Source organism: Ranitomeya imitator, chromosome 1 (genome assembly GCF_032444005.1).
Source record: "Ranitomeya imitator isolate aRanImi1 chromosome 1, aRanImi1.pri, whole genome shotgun sequence".
Classification (NCBI taxonomy): Eukaryota; Metazoa; Chordata; class Amphibia; order Anura; family Dendrobatidae; genus Ranitomeya; species Ranitomeya imitator.
In genome coordinates, this window is record NC_091282.1 from 599,986,683 (window position 1) to 599,999,859 (window position 13,177).

The window sequence follows — 13,177 nt, forward strand, 5'->3', positions numbered from 1 at the left end:
GTATGGGTGGACAGTCTGTAAACTGGAGGGTTCACAGTTGGAGAAGCGGTCCAGTTTGCAGTGAGTTCAGGGGTTAAGGGATATAGGATGCCGAGGCGCTTCCCTCTATGGAAGCATCTGGTCGGGTTTTCCTGTTCCCTGGAAAGTACTTCCTCAAATTATCCATGAGGGGTAAAGACCTTAGGAGCTGGTCTCAACCATCTAAACAAAATCGCCAGTTCTGCAGGTTCCGTAGCAGTATCTGATGTTAAAGGTCTGGTTGACCTCCACAATTAGGCTCTGGACCATGTTTCTCTCATATTAGAGACCTAGTCAGAATCCAGGTCTGAGTCATCCTCTGACAGTATATCCAAAACCGCCTTGCCTGGCTCAGGGGAAGAGGAGGACCGGGAAGAAGCTGTCCCGCTGGGAGAGACCAGGGGGAGAGTGGGAGGAAGACCTATAATGACGCGCCTGCCTAGAGCTCATGTCGGTAGGCACAGCCGATGAGTCCTTCAATCCGCCGGAACGGCGTAGGAAGGAACAGCCAAGCTCAAGAGTGGACACCAGGTTCTGTGATACCTTGTTGAGGTCCGCCACAGATTGTGATAGAAGTAGCCCATAGTGGGATAGAAGCATTGCTCTCTTTTGGGGCAGTAGCAGACTCCTGGGTAGCAGGCAGGGGGGGGGGGGGGGGATCTGCTGCAGTCCTGACAAAGGGAAGAGGACTGACCTGAAGGGAGTATGTAATTACATGAGGAGCAAGCAAAGTGCCTGATAAGAGTAGAAGAAGAGGCAGCTCTGTTGTGAATTCTGTTGTCGGGCTCCCTCCTGTGGTCATGAATGGTACTTCGGCTGGTTCTGTCCATGGACTTCCTCTGGTGGGTGTTTCTGAGTTTCCTTCCTCAGGTGACGAGGTTAATTCGTTAGCTGGCTGCTCTATTTAACTCCACTTAGATCTTTGCTCCATGCCACCTGTCAATGTTCCAGTATTGGTCTAGTTCACTCCTGGATCGTTCTTGTGACCTGTCTTCCCAGCAGAAGCTAAGTTCCAGCTTGTATTTCTTTGGTTTGCTATTTTTCTGTCCAGCTCGCTATTTTTATTTTTGTCTTGCTTGCTGGAAGCTCTGGGACGCAGAGGGAGCGCCTCCGCACCGTGAGTCGGTGCGGAGGGTCTTTTTTGCACCCTCTGCGTGGTCTTTTTGTAGGTTTTTGTGCTGACCGCAAAGTAACCTTTCCTATCCTCGGTCTGTTCAGTAAGTCGGGCCTCACTTTGCTAAATCTATTTCATCTCTGTGTTTGTATTTTCATCTTTACTCACAGTCATTATATGTGGGGGGCTGCCTTTTCCTTTGGGGAATTTCTCTGAGGCAAGGTAGGCTTTATTTTTCTATCTTCAGGGCTAGCTAGTTCCTTAGGCTGTGCCGAGTTGCATAGGGAGCGTTAGGCGCAATCCACGGCTATTTCTAGTGTGTTTGATAGGTTTAGGGATTGCGGTCAGCAGAGTTCCCACGTCCCAGAGCTCGTCCTTTATTATCAGTTCTGAGACCATTTTTTTTTTCTTTGCAGTGTGTTTTGTCTCTCTCTTCCCTTTTACCTCTGGGTGGTTCAGGACACTGGTGTAAACATGGACATTCAAGGTCTGTCCTCTTGGATGGATAATCTAACTACAAGGGTACAAAACATTCAAGATTTTGTGGTTCAGAATCCGATGTCAGAGCCTAGGATTCCAATTCCTGATTTGTTTTTGGTGATAGATCTAACTTCTTGAATTTCAAAAATAATTGTAAATTGTTTCTTGCCTTGAAACCTCGCTCCTCAGGTGACACTGTTCAACAAGTAAAGATCATTATTTCTTTGTTACGTGGTGACCCTCAAGACTGGGCATTTTCCCTTGCGCCAGGAGATCCGGCATTGCGTGATGTTGATGCGTTTTTCCTGGCGCTTGGATTGCTTTATGACGAACCTAATTCAGTGGATCAGGCAGAGAAAATCTTGCTGGCTCTGTGTCAGGGTCAGGATGAAGCGGAGATATATTGTCAGAAGTTTAGAAAGTGGTCTGTGCTCACTCAGTGGAATGAATATGCCCTGGCAGCAATCTTCAGAAAGGGTCTCTCTGAAGCCCTTAAGGATGTCATGGTGGGGTTTCCCATGCCTGCTGGTCTGAATGAGTCTATGTCCTTGACCATTCAGATCGATCGACGCTTGCGTGAGCGTAAAGCTGTGCACCATTTGGCGTACTATCTGAGCATGGGCCTGAGCCTATGCAATGTGATAGGACTTTGACCAGAGCTGAACGGCAAGAACACAGACATCGGAATGGGCTATGTTTTTACTGTGGTGATTCCACTCATGCTATATCCGATTGTCCTAAGCGCACTAAGCGGTTCGCTAGGTCTGCCACCATTGGTACGGTACAGTCTAAATTTCTATTGTCTGTTACTCTGATTTGCTCTTTGTCATCCTATTCTGTTATGGCATTTGTGGATTCAGGCGCTGCCCTGAATTTGATGGACTTGGAGTTTGCTAGGCGCTGTGGTTTTTTCTTGGAGCCCTTGCAGTATCCTATTCCATTGAGAGGAATTGATGCCAAGCCTTTGTCCAAGAATAAACCTCAGTACTGGACCCAATTGACCATGTGCATGGCTCCTGCACATCAGGAGGATATCCGCTTTCTGGTGTTGCATAATCTGCATGATGTGGTCGTTTTGGGGTTGCCATGGCTACAGGTTCATAATCCAGTATTGGACTGGAAATCTATGTCTGTGTCCAGCTGGGGTTGCCAGGGGCTACATGGTGATGTTCCATTTTTGTCTATTTCGTCTTCCACTCCTTCTGAAGTTCCAGAGTTTTTGTCGGATTATCGGGATGTATTTGATGAGCCCAAAGCCAGTGCCCTACCTCCTCATAGGGATTGCGATCGTGCAATTAATTTGATTCCTGGTAGTAAGTTTCCTAAGGGCCGATTGTTCAATTTATCTGTGCCAGAACACGCCACTATGCGGAGTTATATAAAGGAATCCTTGGAGAAAGGCCATATTCGCCCGTCGTCATCACCGTTAGGAGCAGGGTTCTTTTTTGTGGCCAAGAAGGATGGTTCTTTGAGACCTTGTATTGATTACCGCCTTCTTAATAAAATTACAGTCAAATTTCAGTATCCTTTGCCGTTGCTGTCTGATTTGTTTGCTCGTATTAAAATTGGCTAGTTGGTTCACCAAGATAGATCTTCGAGGGGCGTATAATCTTGTGCGTATTAAACAAGGCGATGAATGGAAAACAGCATTTAATATGCCCGAGGGCCATTTTGAGTACCTGGTTATGCCATTCGGGCTTTCCAATGCTCCATCAGTATTTCAGTCCTTTATGCATGATATCTTCCGAGAGTACTAGATGAATTCCTGATTGTGTATTTGGATGATATTTTGGTCTTTTCGGATGATTGGAAGTCTCATGTGAAGCAGGTCAGAATGGTGTTCCAGGTCCTTCGTGCGAATTCCTTGTTTGTGAAGGGGTCAAAGTGTCTCTTTGGAGTTCAGAAGGTTTCATTTTTGGGGTTCATTTTTTCCCCTTCTACTATCGAGATGGACCCTGTTAAAGTCCAGGCCATTTACGATTGGACTCAGCCAACATCTGTGAAGAGCCTGCAAAAGTTCCTGGGCTTTGCTAATTTTTATCGGCGCTTCATCGCTAATTTTTCTACTGTTGCTAAACCGTTGACTGATTTGACCAAGAAGGGTGCTGATGTGGTCAATTGGTCTTCTGCAGCTGTAGAGGCTTTTCAGGAGTTGAAGCGTCGTTTTTCTTCTGCCCCTGTGTTGTGCCAGCCAGATGTTTCGCTCCCGTTTCAGGTTGAGGTTGATGCTTCTGAGATTGGAGCTGGGGCTGTTTTGTCGCAAAGAAGTTCTGATGGCTCGGTGATGAAGCCATGTGCTTTCTTTTCTAGAAAGTTTTCGCCTGCTGAGCGCAATTATGATGTTGGTAATCGAGAGTTGTTGGCCATGAAGTGGGCATTCGAGGAGTGGCGTCATTGGCTTGAAGGAGCCAAGCATCGTGTGGTGGTCTTGACAGATCACAAGAATTTAACTTATCTTGAGTCTGCCAAACGGTTGAATCCGAGACAGGCTCGATGGTCGTTATTTTTCTCCCGTTTTGATTTTGTGGTTTCGTACCTTCCGGGCTCTAAGAATGTGAAGGCTGATGCCCTGTCAAGGGGTTTTGTGCCTGACTCTCCAGGTGTTCCTGAGCCGGCGGGTATTCTCAAAGAGGGGGTCATTTTGTCTGCCATCTCCCCTGATTTGCAGCGGGTGCTGCAAAAATTTCAGGCTGATAGACCTGACCGTTGCCCAGCGGAGAAACTGTTTGTCCCTGATAGATGGACTAGTAGAGTTATCTCTGAGATTCATTGTTCAGTGTTGGCTGGGCATCCTGGAATCTTTGGTACCAGAGATTTGGTGGCTAGATCCTTTTGGTGGCCGTCTTTGTCACGGGATGTGCGTTCTTTTGTGCAGTCCTGTGGGACTTGTGCTCGGGCTAAGCCCTGCTGTTCTCGTGCCAGTGGGTTGCTTTTGCCCTTGCCGGTCCCGAAGAGGCCCTGGACATATTTCTATGGATTTTATTTTGGATCTCCCTGTCTCTCAAAAGATGTCGGTCATTTGGGTGGTTTGTGATCGCTTCTCTAAGATGGTCCATTTGGTACCTTTGTCTAAATTGCCTTCCTCCTCTGATTTGGTGCCATTATTTTTCCAGCATGTGGTTCGTTTACATGTTATCCCGGAGAACATCGTTTCTGACAGAGGTTCCCAGTTTGTTTCGAGGTTTTGGCGATCCTTTTGTGCAAGGATGGGCATTGATTTGTCTTTTTCCTCGGCTTTCCATCCTCAGACAAATGGCCAAACCGAACGAACTAATCAGACTTTGGAAACATATCTGAGATGCTTTGTTTCTGCTGATCAGGATGATTGGGTGTCCTTTTTGCCGTTGGCTGAGTTCGCCCTTAATAATCGGGCCAGCTCGGCTACTTTGGTTTCGCCGTTTTTCTGCAATTCTGGTTTCCATCCTCGTTTCTCTTCAGGGCAGGTTGAGTCTTCGGACTGTCCTGGTGTAGATACTGTGGTGGATAGGTTGCAGCAGATTTGGACTCATGTGGTGGACAATTTGACATTGTCCCAGGAGAAGGCTCAACGTTTCGCTAACCGCCGGCGTTGTGTGGGTCCCCGACTTCGTGTTGGGGATTTGGTTTGGTTGTCGTCTCGTTATGTTCCTATGAAGGTTTCCTCTCCTAAGTTTAAGCCTCGTTTCATTGGTCCGTATAAGATTTCTGAGGTTATCAATCCTGTGTCATTTCGTTTGGCCCTTCCTGCTTCTTTTGCCATCCATAATGTGTTCCATAGGTCGTTATTGCGGAGATACGTGGCGCCTGTGGTTCCATCCGTTGATCCTCCTGCCCCAGTGTTGGTTGAGGGGGAATTGGAGTATGTGGTGGAGAAGATTTTAGATTCTCGTGTTTCGAGACAGAAACTCCAGTACCTGGTCAAGTGGAAGGGTTATGGTCAGGAAGATAATTCCTGGGTTTTTGCCTCTAATGTTCATCCTGCCGATCAGGTTCGTGCCTTTCATTTGGCTCATCCTGGTCGGCCTGGGGGCTCTGGTGAGAGTTCGGTGACCCCTCCTCAAGGGGGGGGGGGGGGGGGTACTGTTGTGAATTCTGTTGTCGGGCTCCCTCCTGTGGTCATGAATGGTACTTCGGCTGGTTCTGTCCATGGACTTCCTCTGGTGGGTGTTTCTGAGTTTCCTTCCTCAGGTGACGAGGTTAATTCGTTAGCTGGCTGCTCTATTTAACTCCAATTAGATCTTTGCTCCATGCCACCTGTCAATGTTCCAGTATTGGTCTAGTTCACTCCTGGATCGTTCTTATGACCTGTCTTCCCAGCAGAAGCTAAGTTCCAGCTTGTATTTCTTTGGTTTGCTATTTTTCTGTCCAGCTCGCTATTTTTATTTTTGTCTTGCTTGCTGGAAGCTCTGGGACGCAGAGGGAGCGCCTCCGCACCGTGAGTCGGTGCGGAGGGTCTTTTTTGCGCCCTCTGCGTGGTCTTTTTGTAGGTTTTTGTGCTGACCGCAAAGTAACCTTTCCTATCCTCGGTCTGTTCAGTAAGTCGGGCCTCACTTTGCTAAATCTATTTCATCTCTGTGTTTGTATTTTCATCTTTACTCACAGTCATTATATGTGGGGGGCTGCCTTTTCCTTTGGGGAATTTCTCTGAGGCAAGGTAGGCTTTATTTTTCTATCTTCAGGGCTAGCTAGCTCCTTAGGCTGTGCCGAGTTGCATAGGGAGCGTTAGGCGCAATCCACGGCTATTTCTAGTGTGTTTGATAGGATTAGGGATTGCGGTCAGCAGAGTTCCCACGTCCCAGAGCTCGTCCTTTATTATCAGAAACTATCAGGTCATTCCGTGTGCTCTTAACCACCAGGTCCATTATTGTCCTGACCACCAGGTCATAACACAGCTCCCCCTTAGGATTTGGCATGATAGACAGTGGACCCACTAACTAATGCCAGAAGGTTAGGGAACAGAAATATCTTTGCTGAGGAGAGTGTCAGTATGTAGAGCAGAGCTTACTCACAGGAAGATGCCAGTCCTGAAGTCAGCTTCCAGGCTGTAGAGGAGTTCCAGGAGACATGCAGGGTGATTGCCTAGGAGGTGTAGAGATTCCCTGCAGATAGATGCCACTTTCAAGGTCCAGATACCGGAAAATGGCGACCGCTAGGAGGAAGAGGTGGGACCGCAGGAGAAAGCGTGTGCAGATTTCTGCGCCACTGAGGAGAGGGGGCATGCCTGCAAGAGCCCGCTCAGTGAGGCCAGAGCTAATCACCAGAACTAAGAGGAGGGAGAGTGACAGCGACTGGCGAGAGCCAAGCACGTCCAAATTGTAGGGAGAAAGAAACAGGAAGAGGTGGCGCGCCAGCGAGAGAAAAGCCCGCCAGAAGATGTCGAGAGAAGGGGGCGGAACTGTGGGAACTAGGCCGCGGCCTAAATTAGCAGCAGCGGCCGCCGAGACAGGGGAGGGTGGTGCGGAGGCCCAGACATTGCCTGTCAGGTAACCCAGCGCCTCCACTCACGCACAATAAAGGGAAAAACAGGTCCCATATAGACCAAAACGGTCTATGCTGAAATAGAAGGCCCAAACAAACAAAACCCTAAATAAAAAATAGGGGGGCAGAAGACCTTATCCATCTTCTTTCATCTTCCTCTATCATCATCCATCTCTTCATTATCTGAATCTTCTCCTTCATCACCTCTGGACCGGAACCTGACGGAGAGAGAAAAGAAGATGTACCCCTCTATACCCCTCCATCCTCAAGATGAGACCTTATTAGACGTCCATGCCTCCTGAAACAGACAGGCTCTGGTGGGCCAGTGGGTAGGAGACAGCGGCCAGGAACAGAATCCGAATCACATAAACACTCTCCATGTGTTAGGGGTCCTGCCGGATACACATGAGGATACGGTGTGGCAGTTCACGCCGTACTCATAGTCTCTATGTGGGAGTACAGTGTGACTGTTCACACTGTATCCCTCCAGAGGTACTGTAAGTAGAAGACCCATATGAAAAAGAAAAGACGTTACTGGAAAACAACAAAAATCAAAGTAGATATGGTTCTAGTGAAAGACCTGTGTCCACCTCCTACTGACACTAAGCTAAACTGATTTAGCCTAGTGCCGCTCAGTGGAGTGTACACTGCGGAGGAGGTGGTAACTTTTTTTGTGCATAATGTCAGCCTCCTGGTGGCAGCAGCAAACATGCTTGGTTTCCGGAGTCCCCCAATGACACAATAGATTTTTTTTTATATTAACTCACAATAGTATATGCAGTATGCAAAATAGGAGGCAGGTGACTGAGGGATCACTGACCTGTCATAAGACCATAAGGATGCATATGTAAGTAGAGCACCACATAAAACCCCGCCCATAGGCTGCTAGAGCCTCACCCACAGGGCACCCACAGCCACAGGATCTCATTAACTGAAAACTACAATTACAGATTACATAATCACAAGACAGCTTTCATCACTGGGTATCATGTTAATCAGTATAACAGCACCAACCTGACAGTGTCTGTAGTTACTGAGCACAATCTTTTTTAAAGCGAAACTGTTAAGACACCCCTCCCCATCTCATGCTGTCAGCAATAGCACCAAATGGAAGAGATATATCACTTGTCTGGTGGATGCCGAAGTAATGAACAATAAAGACTGACCTGGGGGGGGTGAATTCTTGTTAATTAGGTTATCGCCTAAACTTTAACTTTGCTCCTAAAGGTACCGTCACATTTAGCGACGCTGCAGCGATCTAGACAACGATGCCGATCGCTGCAGAGTCACTGGAGAGCTGTCACACAGACAGCTCTCCAGCGACCAACGATCCCGAGGTCCCCGGGTAACCAGGGTAAACATCGGGTTACTAAGCGCAGGGCCGCGCTTAGTAACCCGATGTTTACCCTGGTTACCATTGTAAAAGTAAAAAAAAAAAAACACTACATACTTACATTCCTGTCGCGCCCCCGCCGTCAGCTTCCCTGCACTGTGTAAGCGCTGGCCGGAAAGCAGAGCGGTGACGTCACCGCTGTGCTCTGCTTTACGGCCGGCCGGCGCTGACACTGGGGGACGCAGGGAAGCTGATGTCGGGGGAACGTAACAGGAATGTAAGTATGTAGTGTTTTTTTTTTCACTTTTACAATGGTAACCAGGGTAAACATCGGGTTACTAAGCGCGGCCCTGCTCTCAGTAATCCGATGTTTACCCTGGTTACCAGTGAAGACATCACTGAATCGGCGTCACACACGCCGATTCAGCGATGTCAGCGTGTGATCCAGCGACGAAATAAAGTCCTGGACTTTCCCCAGCGACCAACGATCTCCCAGCAGGGGCCTGATTGTTGGTCGCTGTCATGCATAACGATTTTGTTAACGATATCGTTGCTACGTCACAAAAAGCAACGATATCGTTATGTGTGACGGTACCTTAAGACTTTTATTTGGAGTGTACTCATCTGTCAGCAAAATTACTTGTTGACTGCAAAATAATTAATCTTGTTTGCAATCAATGGAGTATGGTGTCCATAAAAATCTGTTTGGGTGTACTCATTTATGCTGAGCACTGTACAGATACACATATCTGGCTTCCAAGTCTAGAAAAGTGGGCGAAGGGATCATTTTCAGCCTCCTTCTGGAGCTCTGCACCCTTGATCCTCACTCATTCGCCGTTACCTTGGATCACCAGTCTCTGGGTTTCCAGAAGATTTCAGATATTTGCTTCAAATCTAAAGAAAAAGAGGAAAAATAAAAGATCAATAAACCAGTTATACAATGGGTGGAAAGTTATTGAAACATGCATATTGTAGACTCAGACTGAAGGCAGTAAAACCAGACAGCAAGAAACACATGTGCAAACAGGGAGGGTAACATCTATGATCCCTCATGTAATGACAGAGCTACAACCCTTCAGCTTCTCCGCAGCCTCATCAGGTCGCATGTGGAGGCTTCCAACAGTCATGATGGATTTCCAAGAGGTGCCGAGTGCTTGTCAGCTGCCATGGCTTCACCCCTATCATTGGGTAGAGGTCGGGGATTGTGGAGGCAGTGTCATCTAACACAGCCTTCATCCTTCTCCTTTGCGGTCACATCGCCTTTGCATTACCTGGAGTTGTTCTGGGTCACTGTCCTGTTACAACACAAATGATGGTCCCACTTAGTGCAGAGCAGACGGGCTAGCAATCGCTGCAGAACAACAACTTGACAATAAAGACAGCTTCACATAGTCTCCACTTGACAGATGATGTTAAGATGTGTTTTCATCATTTGTGAGGGCAGTCACTTTGTGGTTTCTGAGGCCGGTAAGGCTGATGAACTTATCCTCTGCAGCAGAGGTAAATCTCAGTCTTCCTTTCCTGGGATGGCCATCATGAGAGCCTAGAACATCATAGCAATTGATGGTTTTCACAACTGCATTTGAGGACACCTTCAGGGTATGCGCACACATTGCGGACTTGTCTGCGGATTTTTCCGCGCAGAATCCACATCTCTTGGCAAAAAATGCAGGCCAAAATGGTTGTGGATTTAATGCGGATTACTTGCGGATTGTCTTGCGTTTTTGATGTGAGGATTTGCATTACGCAAGGTATAGTCAATGGGTGCAGAAACGCTGCGTTTCCGCACAAAACTGGCATGCTGCGGAAAATAAACCGCTGCGTTTCTCCACAGCATGTGCACAGCGGTTTTTGTTTTCCATAGGTTTACATGGTACTGTACACCGCATGGAAAACTGCTGCGAATCTGCAGCCAAATCCGCAACGTGTGCACATACCCTAAAGGTTCTAGCAACGTTCCAGATGACTGACCGTCATGTCTTACAGTAAAAAACTGTGGCTTCTCTTAGTTGTTTGGTGATTCCAGTTATGAGGTCCCGATGCGGCAACCTGCTCATTTTTGGTGATCTCCTGATGATGATGCTGGAGAGAAGCCAAAAAGGTGTGAAGCCATCAAGGGAGTAACAGGGGCACAGGGGGGATGTGAAGTATAACACATTGGTTTGTGTCACACGTGTCTCTTTACTCCTCGTTACCATATATGTGCCTTCTTACATTTGCTGCTTTCAGTCCAAATCCACAATGTGCTAATTACAATAAGAACAAGGAATTACATGTTTTAAAAATCTGGATGTATTCAGTGTGGAGTGTGAGCAGCCAAAAACATGCGTTGGGTCACATGTCCCCTAGCTGAAAGTGAGTTGGGTCACCTTGGCCCCAAGCTGAACGCTTGACTGGTCACCTGCCCGGGCTGCACTCTGGTCTTGTCATCCAACCAAATGCGCGTATGGTCACTTACCCTCCCCTGTACATGCATCTGGTCACCTGCCCTCCCGAAACGCACATCTAGTCACCCACCCCCATTCTCCGGTCACCCGCCCCCATCCTCCTCCCACTCCGAAACGCGCACCCGGTCACCTGCCCCCATCCTCCTCCCACCCCGAAACACGCGTCCGGTCACCCGCCCCCATCCTCCTCCCACTCCGAAACGCGCACCCGGTCACCTGCCCCCATCCTCCTCCCCCAGAACGTGCATCCGGTCACCGGCACCAACCTCCTCCCCAAGAATGCGCGTCCAGTAGCCCGCCCCATCCTCCTCCCCTAGAACGCGCATCCGGTCACCCGCCCCCATCCTCCTCCCCTAGAACGCGCGTCCGGTCACACGCCCCCATCCTCCTCCCCCAGAACGCGCGTCCGGTCACCCGCCTCATCCTCCTCCCCTAGAACGCGCGTCCGGTCACCCGCCCCGATCCTCCTCCCCCAGAACGCGCGTCCGGTCACCCGCCCCCATCCTCCTCCCCCAGAACACACGTCCGGTCACCCGCCCCCATCCTCCTCCCCTAGAACACACGTCCGGTCACCCGCCCCCATCCTCCTTCCCTAGAACACACGTCCGGTCACCCGCCCCCATCCTCCTCCCCTAGAACGTGCGTCCGGTCACCCGTCCCCATCCTCCTCCCACCCTGAAACGCGCGTCCAGTCACCCGTCCCCATCCTCCTCCCACCCCGAAACGAAACGCGCGTCCGGTCACCCGCCCCCATTCTCCTCCCCCGAAACACGCGTCCAGTCACCCGCCCCCATCCTCCTCGCCAAGAACCCGCGTCCAGTCACCCGCCCCATCCTTCCCCAGAACGCGCGTCCGGTCACCCGCCCCCACCCTCCTCCCCTAGAACGCGCGTCCGGTCACCCGCCCCCATCCTCCTCCCCTAGAACGCGCGTCCGGTCACCCGCCCCCATCCTCCTCCCCTAGAACGCAAGTCCGGTCACCCGTCCCCATCCTCCTCCCACCCTGAAACGCGCGTCCAGTCACCCGTCCCCATCCTCCTCCCACCCCGAAACGCGCGTCCGGTCACCCGCCCCCATTCTCCTCCCCCGAAACACGCGTCCAGTCACCCGCCCCCACCCTCCTCGCCAAGAACCCGCGTCCAGTCACCCGCCCCCATCCTCCTCCCCTAGAACGCACGTCCGGTCACCCGCCCCATCCTTCCCCAGAACACACGTCCGGTCACCCGCCCCCATCCTCCTCCCCTAGAACGCACGTCCGGTCACCCGCCCCATCCTTCCCCAGAACGCACGTCCGGTCGCCCGCCCCATCCTTCCCCAGAACGCACGTCCGGTCACCCGCCCCCATCCTCCCCCGAAACGCACGTCCGGTCACCCGCCCCCATCCCCCTCCCCTAAAACGTGCGTTCGGTCACCAGATACCCCCTTCTCCTATAAAATGTGCATCTGGCTACCTGCCCCCCAAAAGCACGTTTGGTATCCTGGCTTCCCCCCAGCCTGAACGTGTGTCTGGTCACCTAGTCCGGGTGCATCATTCCGACCCCCGGCTGCACATAGGTCTCAACTCTTTTTTTCCCCCTGCTCCCTCCCCCCAGCTGGTAGCTGCTGCCAACCCCACAGGTGCTTCAGCTGCACAGGTCCCTACAGGAGGACGCATTTCTATAGTGGCCCTCATTCACCTCCTCTACGGGCCACCAAAACACGCTCCTCCCTGCAAAATAGTCCCCAGGAGCAACATGGCGGCAGCAGCGGAGGGCTACACCTCGGCCTGATTCGCCTTGGCTTTCAGCCGTTACCCCACATTGTGCCTTTCCCGGCCGCTCCGCACCTGCTCCCTTATCTCACCTCCTCCTCGCCCGCGATTTCTCTCTTCGGTCGTAAACCCAGAAACACCCCTGGCTCCCTCCGGCGCCTCACACCCGCCACTAGGCGCACTGCGTACAAAGAGGGGCGAGCGGAGGAATACGTCGCTTTCACGGCGGATGAATATCGTGGCGTCATTTCCTCAACGCTTGCTGAGTGGCGGATAGACTGGAGCGGGCAGTGACGTCACAGCCGATTGCCCCGCCCTCGCAACATTTTTCCTATTACGCCTGCGCGCAGGATGTGTTCCTCCTCCCTAAAGAGGGAGGGGCCTATATAATACCCCCTCTGCTTAACCGCCAAATCTCCACAACCCCCAAATGTGTAAACTTAGCAGGAGGCAGCCATTGGCCTCCACTAATAATTAGGGGTGCAGCCAATATGACTAGTATGTGGGGAGACCACTCCAGTGCTCACAGATTGGCTTATCTGTGTGTTGTGTGCCCCCACCTGTGAGCGCTCTCTGCAG

The 13,177-nt window shown here is 50.6% G+C and overlaps 1 protein-coding gene across 3 annotated transcripts in view; it reads right to left on the bottom strand.

The window, feature by feature from the left end:
• Positions 1 to 12,887, bottom strand: part of POGZ (pogo transposable element derived with ZNF domain) — a 65,942-nt gene extending 53,055 nt beyond the window's left edge. The window contains exons 1-2 of one of the 3 annotated variants that reach the window (XM_069768359.1): positions 12,691 to 12,887; positions 9,244 to 9,296 (exon numbers count right to left, since the gene is read on the bottom strand). The gene's annotated coding sequence lies outside the window, so the exon portion shown is untranslated. The remainder of the gene's footprint in view (positions 1 to 9,243; positions 9,297 to 12,690) is intronic. The other 2 variants (XM_069768374.1, XM_069768366.1) reach the window with 2 other exon arrangements.
• Between the last annotated feature and the right edge of the window lie 290 nt (positions 12,888 to 13,177).